At 40.7% G+C, this 10,312-nt stretch overlaps 1 protein-coding gene across 7 annotated transcripts in view; it reads right to left on the reverse strand.

Moving 5' to 3' along the window:
- LOC114045738 (plakophilin-4) overlaps positions 1-10,012 on the reverse strand; it is a 235,076-nt gene extending 225,064 nt beyond the window's left edge. For 4 of the 7 annotated variants that reach the window (XM_027865905.1, XM_027865911.1, XM_027865907.1 and 1 more), the window contains exon 1: positions 9,914-10,011. The gene's annotated coding sequence lies outside the window, so the exon portion shown is untranslated. Of the gene's footprint in view, positions 1-9,913 lie in introns of all 7 variants that reach the window. The other 3 variants (XM_027865910.1, XM_027865909.1, XM_027865912.1) reach the window with 2 other exon arrangements.
- Between the last annotated feature and the right edge of the window lie 300 nt (positions 10,013-10,312).

The raw sequence follows: 10,312 nt of genomic DNA on the forward strand, positions 1-10,312 counted from the left end.
TCACTTGGAGGATCGGGGGCAGGGCATGGGGTGGGGGGGGAGGGGCAGGGCGGGGGAGAGGCACCAGAGCCAAAATGCCAAATTAGAGGCAATCCAGCTGAACTCTCAACATTCCCCTCCAAACAACTTTAAAGTAGTACCCCAAATCAAATTTGGAGTGACACAGCCACAAAAGGTCAGGGCGAGACATTTTTCTCGCCTAAAAAAAATTAGGAGGTCTGGAGATTTGTGACACCAGGATAGAGCTTGTCTGGAGTCCACAAAGAAAAAGCAGCAACAACAGCAGCAGCTTTGGGAGTTCTTAGCTCAGGGACAGTTAGGGGGTCAAACAACTGGTCACAAAGATATTACAGTGGACCTTTTGTGGGCACTAGAAAGCTGGCACTGATGGGCAACTCTACTGATCACACAGAGTTCTGGGTCACAATTCCAGGGCCAAGAGGAATGCAAGTGTTTGTGGCTACAGGTGACCAGGGGCCCTTCCTGGACAAAGACCAGAGCAGAGATCAGGAGAGTAGTGACCACACCTCTGTTCACATCACATCACCCTGGGAAGGATCAAAAACTTGCACACCCTCAGAAATAGCTCTGAAAACAGGAGCATGAAAAAGCCTAAAGTTTGGAACAGTGCCTCCCCAACCCCAGATGAGCAGAACCCAACTTTAACATAACATTCTAAGCCAAGAAATAGGGTGGAAAAATCAGAAAACAAAAGAAATAGAATTGACCACAAAAAGCAATTACGGTGGTAGGGAAGACCAAGACAAAAACTCAAAAGAAAATATCAACGTGAAATCAATATGAAAACAGCTACAAAGCCTCAAGGAAAAAAGCCAAATTGACCAGAGTCAAACAAGAATTCCTAGAAGAGTTTGAGGTGGAGACAAGATGGCAGAGTAAAGGCAGGGACTCACCTGAGCTCTCCCCCTCCAAATACCTTTAAATAATGACTCTAAACAAATTCGAGAGTGGCAGAACCCACAAAAAGATGACGTGAAACAATTTTCCAGCAAAGGGATGTTGTCTTCTTATATCTTTTCTTTTGAGTCATGCCTATTCTTTATAATTTTGCAACATTCTCTTTTGATTTTTATTGAGCTTGTTCTTTCAATTTACAGTTATCCCTTTCACATCGGGATTTTCCTCATTGCAGTTTTGATATACCACACATCGCCATAAGAAATTACTATAAATGGGAATTTGAGGGGAGTTTTAGGAAAGCCACAAATGACATGCAAGGGCTAATGGACAACACAGAAAAAGTTTAGAAACTCAGAAATGCTTAACCCAAATTTTATAATAAGGTACTATAAAGAAAAAATTTTAAAATTCATACTTCTTCTCTGGTATGAAGGGAGGGGCCAAAAATGTCACACAGATTAGATTTTCCAGATCACAGGGGTGCCATGCCCCTAATCCCTATGATGTGGAAGATATAACTGTATATTACTACAGTCACTATGAATATTGTCTTCTTGGCTCTGCTCATTTTCCTCTACATCACGTCATGTAGATCTTTCTATGTTTCTCAGTATTCACCATATTTGCTCTCTTACAGGACACATTTACATAGCACAATTTGTTTAGCTATTCCCCAATTGATTAGCATCTACTTTATTTCCAATTCTTTGCTATAACAAAAAATGATGTTATAAATATTTTGGTGTATATGGAGGATTTTTCTTCTTATCAATGGCCTCCTTGGGGAATATGCTTAATAACGGAATCTCTAGGTCAAATGGTATGGATATGTTAGCATTTTATTTTTCTAATTCCACATGCTTTCCAAAATAGTTGTATTAATTCATAGTTCCACCAACAATAGTGTAAATTCTTCTAATGTCTAGCTGAATATAAAGTCAAGACACTGCCATCACCCAAGCCACACCCAAATACTTCTAATATAAACTCCTCAGCTTGATCATCAATCACATAGATTGAACCTGCCTACCCACCTCCAACCTTCTCTCTCATAATCCTCAAATACTAACTCAATGCTTTGGGCAGACTGCTTTCTTTATTCTTCCATAAGCATGACATATGCTTTCCCAGCTACATGTCACTTTCTTAAAATGGAGAAAGCTACCTGTTTCACACAATGCTTGTCCATTCTCAAGGTCCAGCTTAAGTATCACCTTCATGATAACCCAGTAATTGATGATTTCCAATTCCCTCTCTTCTACATATCTATAGCAATCATTATCTATAAACACCATTGGACAGAGATAGGCCATTTTGCTCTTACTTTTTCATGTCAATGTACCTTATCTCCCTGAAGTAAATTTAAAACTTCAGAAGTCAGAGACGAGTTCCTAAAGGCTTTTTGACTTAAATGTGATTTTTTACTTTTATTTTATTTTGAAAGGAGATAGATATCCTCTTTATTAGATAAAGGAGCTGTGATTTTGCCTTTACGGTGCCCTCCCTCCCCAGGACCTAGGTGGCCACCACTCTGACTCAATATACTTAAGTCCTAGGAATTTGCTTGAGGCAGAGAGAGGTTAAAGCTACTTGCCCAGAGTCACATGGCAAGTATCAGAGGCAAAATTTCCAACCAGAGGGGGGTAGGCAGCTAGGTAGCTGACCTGGAGTCAGAAAGACCTGAGTTCAAATCCTGCCTGAGATAATTATTAGCTGAGTGGTCTTGACAAGTCACTTCACCTGTATACTTCAGTTTCCTCATCTGTAAAAGGAGGATTATCCTCTATATGCTATTATTATAATAGCACCTGCCTCCTGAGGTTGTTGTGAGGATAAAATGAGATAACTGCAGAGCACTATATAAATTTTAGCTATTAATAGCATTACCACTGACATCAAACTCAGCATTTTAGCCACTATTCTACCTTGCCCCTACATTTTCTCAACAGAAAGCTGCTGAACAGAAAGATAGTATGAATCTCATCCTTATACTAAAAGTGAAGTGCGTCATAGTTAAACCTCAAGACACATATAACAGAACTAGAAATGGTCCAGAGAAAGGAAACTAAAACGATCAAGAAGGGAGAACTTAGAAAAAATAAGACTCAGGTGGGTGGGGGACACATGACATTATTTTAAAGCACTGTGCAGAAAGGGGACTAGATCTATTCTGCTTGGACCCAGAAGACAAAAAATAGGAATAAAGAGTAGAAGCTACAGAGAACTAGATTTAGGCTAAGGAAAAATGTCTTAACAAATTAGGGCTGTACAAAACTGGAATGGGCTACCATAGGCAAGAGCATTTTCCTTTCCTCGATGCTGAAGAGTAATTCTTTAATTCAGGAACATATTGAATTAGGTAGCCTCTAAGGTGCCTTTCAATATATGACAAAAGAGCAGTAGATAAAAACTACTGTAAATCCACCAGTATTGCTAGAAACACAATTCACAGTGCATATTCTACTCTAAGTCAGTAGATTCATCTTCATATACTAAAGCTAAGATATGATTGAAAAAACCATACATTAGGATTCTTCAGTCTGGAAATATAAAGACCAAAATGAAAATGACTAATGTGTATAAAATCATAATGTATACATAAGCATGCATTACATGCTGGCAAACCTGAAAGCCTATCTATCATAGTGTGTATAGTTTTATTTAGGAAACCCAAGAATCCAGAGATATCCCTTGCTTGATCTTGAAAATTCTCACACTTCTTTGCTGAAATTCCTTAGTAATCAAAATATAAAATATGGAATCAGAAGTGGTATTAAAGGCTTAAATATTAAATAGGTTCTAAAAAGATTTAGATAAAATTTTTTTAAGTTATTACAGCTCAGGGTATATGCATAATGCTTGAGAACAATATCACAAAAAAGACTACATTTAAGAATGGCTTAGTAAAAATCTACAAATGCCTAAAGGAATCAATTTATGGGCCTATCAATTGGTCCACAAAACGTTAACAGTTTTCTAACACCTTTTCCTAAACTGGCAGCCAACCATATTTTACAAAGGCATTACACAAAATTCCAACACAAAAAATTGGACTTATAATATAAAATATAAACATATCTTAACTATTTTAATTTCCATTTCTTTGAACTAGGAACATTACTTTCTACCTTTTAAAGTTATTATCAAATTTATTAAGGTATGTTTACTCATACCTCCTACTCTTCCCGGCACCAAACAAGTACTTGTAAGCAGTTTTAAAGACTTCAAGCGCTACATACTTCAAGGATCTCCACAGACCTATTCCTTTATGTGTTGTTAGCTGATTTTATTCTTTAATGATAATCACTCGGAGAAACCGATAACCTCTTAGTTCATCTGAATTTTGGTTACTTTCTTTTTCAAAATACTAGGACTCCACCCATGAGATTTCACATTTTTATTCTATCCTTAGAAAGCAAGCTAACATTCTCACAATTAACTATGCTTTAACTGCCTGCAGTGTTGTGTTATTGCCCTGAACACCCCAATGTAATTGCTTTTTATCACCCTTATGGCAGTCTGGATGTGGAACTCCCCCCAGTTGCTCTTCTAAACCTACTGAGCTTGTAGGGTCATTCACAAGGGGGGTACATGGCTGGAAGGCATATCACAGTGTACAGAACTAAATTTGGAGAGCCAAATGTAATATTTTATACAGATAAAAGTTAAAATTAATATCAAGGAAAGCGTTAAAGTAGAAAAGAAATCACAAAAGTATTACCTGCAACCTGAGGATCTGGGCGTGTGCATTATAGGAGAGAAGAAGATAAATTGATTGCATGTGAGCCTCCACTAGTTAGTTACAGAAACCTAACTGGGTCTCCAATGCACTTTCTCCTACACACTAGCTAGCAATCACCTCCCTTAGAAATACTGACTGTGTCCTTTGTGTCACTGACTTCACAACAGCATGCACCCTCTCCATGCCCCACAAATTTGGAGGTTCCTAGACACCCTCCCCCAGTACTAAAACCTAATGAAAATTCTGCTTACATTTACTAATGTGTGTTCCCCTCTCTAAAATGTGCTTACTCTTGTATACTATGCAAAAATCTTTCTGTTTATTCATGCTTTAATGTTGTAATTTTGCCTACTAATCCTATCCAGCTCCCAACTGCTTGACTGCTATGATCTGGTTCATAGCAGTTGCTTAATAAATGCTTGTTAACTGACTGAAGACTAATAAAATTACCACTGATGTATATGATCAGTATCCATCAAAACTAAACAGAAATAAATTTCCCTGATTCAAGGGAAATGTGTAGCAATATTTCTAGGTTTAATTGATTTGAGAATATCACACATATCAAACTTTCAATGTTTACAATTTAAGAGTAAGCATGATTCTACTTTTCTGTTACTGAAATTTATTACAACCTTACTGTTGCTAAGTCAATATATTTCAAGTGAATATAGAGTTTTGTTGCATTCTTTCATGGCAGCTTAGGAAATAATGTGAATATTATACTACCCTAAAAGATCTACCTAGGAATTTTCAAAACAACAACCCATTCCTTTTCTCCTTTTCCGTTTTTAGAGGAAAAATCCCATTTCTCTCCTTGACTCAATGCCTTAGTGGGAGAGCTGGAAAGAGGCTGTTAGTAGTACCTAGCACACATCTTCAATCTTTATTCTAAGAATCTTCATAACCTCCTCAGTAACTAAGATGAAATAATTGAACATTCACAGTGCAAAGCTCTTTTTCTTCTCTCCAAAATACAAAGGAAATAGTAGGTCTTGGTGAACAAATGTAAGTTTGTTATATCAGTCTGTGATTTTGCTGCCCCTTTATCTCAATGGTGGGAGAGGGGAGGAAGGAATAAAGTACATAAGTTGAAGTTTTTAAACTCAGTTTCCCCATCTTATCAGAAGCAAAACTTTCTCAAAGCCTTAAAAAGATGTTATGCTTGTCTGAGAAAACAGGGAACTCATGAGATTGCATTTTGTTCCAAAAAGGAGCCAGAAGGAGAAAAACCCAAGTCAGAAGGAACATGGTGAAAACTGTCTACTGTTGCTGTTGCTTGCCAGCAATGAAGATCATATCACATCTTATGAAGCTGTAATTCAGCTTATCCCCAAAGTTTTGTTTCTGCCCTCCTCCTTTGCTGCTCCCTCATTTTAGCCCTAAAACAGCTGCTTAAACAGCATGCCATTATTCCTTTTCTACACATATCTAGCCCACCAGAATTGTGTTTCAATGAGTAGCATTTTAGTGCTGGCAGAAAGGCCACTAGGGTACCATTTAGTACACTGAAGTAGTAACTATACCCTAGTAGGCAGAATAAATTAAAGCAACTTCCAAAAGTGCCTAACAATTCCCAGGAGTAGTTTATTGCACTGGAAGAACCTTGGGATAAACCTTTCATTCATCTTTAAGGGGAAGGATACAGGTATTAATTCTGTAATAGAAATAAGCAAACTGAGGAACAGGGATATTATTTGCAGATTGTAACACATACCATAGATTTTACAAAATTCCCAAAATGTTATTTTATCAACCAATTGACTGGCATATTCCAGATGAAATGCAAATACTAATAACATATTTACGATCATATGACTGTTTAAATTTTCTTTTAAAATCCAAATGTAGCATCAACATCTTTATCATTTTTTTAAAAGAAAATACAACTGAGATTATAGGGCAGTTTCTGGCAGTTTGGATTTTTGTAGCATGACCTACAAAACCAAAATATGTACCCTCTATCTTAGAACATAGTGAAAAGGCATTTTGTATTTTGAATTAAATCGCAAGTTACATTATTTTCTATCATCTCTGGCCATAAGGTCGCAGCACCTTCCCCAGTACTACAAAATCCAATAATGTAGAGCAGGAGCACACCACAGACAGGGGGTCCCAGAACTTGAATAGGAAAACAAAATTACATCATTATAGCAATATAATTAGTTTCCTATTTAATCCTATGTATGTTTACTTTATGTATTTAAAAACATTATTCTGAGACTAGACTTTCACCAAACTTCCACAGGAGTCCATTACACTCACCAAAAATGATGAAGAACCCCTGCTCTTGTGAATCAAACAGAATGGAGCAATTTCTATAAACAGAATCAAAACTTTAGACTGCATGATTGATAACTGAAAGGTTTCTCAAGCAGTTAAAACTATCTACCCAAAACATGTATACAGTACATATATAGTTATTTCAATCTGAAGCAGAGAAAACCTGTTTTCTACTCTGTAGAATGAATTTCAAATCAAATAAGAATATACTTGAACTTGTACTGCAATTGGTTCTAACGATGTTACATAATAAAAGTCTGCTGCTACAATTACAAAACCTTATGTCTTTTACAATGTTAGATATCAAGTAGACTCTTAATTTAGAATGTTCACTGATTGTAAACATTATAAAAAAGCTTTAAAGATCAGGTTTAATTTCCTAGTCTAAGTTTTTGTTTTCCATTTTGCCTTGCCCAGTTTTCATACAAAGGCTCTCATGCTATACTCTTCATGGTTCTTAATCCAAACCAAGTGATCACAGGAATCTTAATTTGGCAAGTAAATTCATCATTTTTCTGAATCTGGTCCAAAAATTTCAGAGGAGCTTATAGTAAACATTCTCAAAAGCAAAATGTGTCCCATATAAAGCATATACAGTGGGTCTCAATGCAACATACAGAATCACTCTTACTTTTGGTTATTTTCGCCTCAGACAGTAATTTTGCTGGCTTCCATTAAGGTTTCTCTACAACACCAGAAAGGAAGGCTTCTACAAATGTTGTTTAATATATTTGCACAAAATCATCTGTGACCTTGTAACTAAAAGCATCACCAAAAAGACAAATCACACTGGAATAGAATGTAAAATATTGCAAACAAAAAATGTTCCTTTCTAAAATAATATATTGAAGGTATTCTTCAATTTGCTTCCTTCATGTTAAGAAAAAATTCAACTTTTAACTTAAAAAATACATACCAATAATTTTTCATTTTATTCAATTGAGCCACCATGCTTAAAAGTTATTCTCTTTTCCTCTTCTCCTCCTCCTAAAAGGACTAAGATAATTACAAAACTAGAAACACGGCCTTTCTTAATAAATGTAAATCTTGAAAAGGTTATGCTTGTGATTGTTGTATCTCATTGTATTTCTCTATTTCAAAAGGTAATTGACAAGCCCCTAATTTAACTGTACCAGACAGTTCTATCTGTCCCATCTCTGGTCAAACACTGCCTCTCTGTTTCTATTCATTATGCATTATATGGGATTCTAAACAGCTCAGCAGGACCAAAAATTACAAATCTTATGACATCTGAGGTCCACAAATCTTCCTCAAATTATGTCTCTTCACAAGCACTAACATATTTTTAAAACGGCTAAACATGTTGGTTACAACACCATCAACCTAAAAACATCCACCTTCTGGTCCCTGTTTCTGTAGATTCTCTGAGAACCCAGTGGCACAAGAAAAATCAGATACTCATGAAACACTGCAAGCCAAACTTGAGAAAAGATTGGACGATCGATGACCTTGTTAAGTACTAATCTTTCCCCCCTCCCCCAAATTCATCCTCCTGGAGGAAAATGCCGCAAAACCGAGCCTAAGCACGAATCCTGCCTGCCAGGCTGACGGCAGGCAGATCTGCTTGTCACACTTCCCCAATGCCTGCTCTGCCGCAAGGAAAGAGAGAAGGAGGCGGAGAGAAGTAAGAGCCTCACCAGCTCCCGAGAAGATGCTCCAGTGACCTCTGGCTAATGGAGAGAGCTGAGCAGGGAGCGGCGGCGGCAGCGGCAGGGTGTGCGTACTCTGCCCCCAAAGCATTCCTCACATTCCTCCACAATCTACCGCCCAAGGAACAAACAGCGCGCGGCTCCTGCAGGCACACACACACCTGCCTATTCATCAGCCCCGAGCGGCCACAACCACAGCTCCAGAGCCGCACTGGCTGCTTGTCGCACTCCGCCAACACGCAGCTAAATCCGAGCCAAATCCCCCTCCCTACCCGGGCAAAGGCAGCGAGTGGCAGAAAGCTTTGCCGAGACAGCCGCCCAACAGCCGGGGAAACGTTATTTCAACTCCTGCGTGTAACACGTTGGGGGGCTGGGGAGAGAAGAGGTGCAGAGGGCAGGGGAGATTGACTGGTAGAGGAGTGCATGCAGGGGTACGGACCAAGAGGGCTAAAGAGAGGCTACAGAAACATACACGGAGAAAATAAGGGTGTGAGGAAGATGACCAAGAAGGGCTGAAGGGTGCTGGACAGACTTCCTCGCTGGAATTGGGGTGGGGGGGCGGAGAAGGGGTGTCCAAAGAGAGAGAAAGCGCAAAGCAAAGTGGAAGATCCTACCAGTTCTACAGAATTCAGTTAACACTGGTGGGAGAGATAGGAGCGAGGAAGAGTATAGGGGCTTAAAGGCTTGTAGGAGATAGAGAATTTAGGGCAAATCAGATGAGCAGGAGGTTTTACTAGGAAAGGAGGAATGGGGGAAGGGGGAAGAGAAACGAAGGTGAGGGCAGAATGCAAGAGGAATGAGGAGAAGAAGCCAAAGTACGGGGCAGAAAGCCAGAAAGGATGAGAAAGGGGAAGGAGCAAGGGCAGATTTGCAGGGAAAGATTGGGGGGGGGGGGGTGGGGGGGGAAGGGCAGAAGCTGAAAGCCACAGACCAGGGAGAGACTGGAGGGTATATATATAAAATCATGGAGGGTAGAAAGGTAAGCAGTAGGGTAAGGAAAAAAATCCTGGGAAATGCAAATGGAGGTTGAAACTTCAGTGCCTTGGGGGGATGGGGGGAGGGGAGAAGGCGAGTGCAGGCAGGAACACGAGGCGGGGCAGGAAAGGAGGAGAGTAGGTGGGTGGGGGTGATTGTAACGGGAGGCTCCCCTTCCCACACCCTCCCCCACGCTCGCCCCGATCTGGAGATTTGCGGGGTGAACGGAGGGAACAGTACCACGAGCCGGGGAAGTGAAGGGCCAGGAGGAGTGGGGGTGGGGGATATGGTTGGGCGCCCTCCCCGCATGCCGCACACTTACTTTCCAGGTTAGGAAGTGGCTGCCGTCGCTCCAGGAATCGGGGACATCCGCGCGGAGGGGTCGCGGCTGCGGCACCCAAAAAAAAAAGGGCCAGGCCCAGGGGAGCTCCCCCCCCTTCCCCCTGAGCCCCCCCCCGCAGACGAACCCCCTCCCGCCCGCCCGCCCCCTCCCCTGCAACACTTCTCCCACCCCACCCCCGGGACGCGGCGGCGGCGGCGGCCAACTTCCCCCTCTACCCGGTGCCCATGGTGCCACCTTCCTCGGCGACAGCACGGAGTCAGCCCCGGTGCCTGGGTGCTGCCGAGCTCCGCCAAACAGCCCCCACCACCCAGCCAGTCAGCCAGCCAGCATAGGGCTCCCGGGAACGTCAGCACGCCGCCGTCCCCCGACCTGCTCCGC

Source organism: Vombatus ursinus, unplaced genomic scaffold, assembly GCF_900497805.2.
Source record: "Vombatus ursinus unplaced genomic scaffold, bare-nosed wombat genome assembly UNPS02014779.1, whole genome shotgun sequence".
In the NCBI taxonomy this organism is placed as follows: domain Eukaryota; kingdom Metazoa; phylum Chordata; class Mammalia; order Diprotodontia; family Vombatidae; genus Vombatus; species Vombatus ursinus.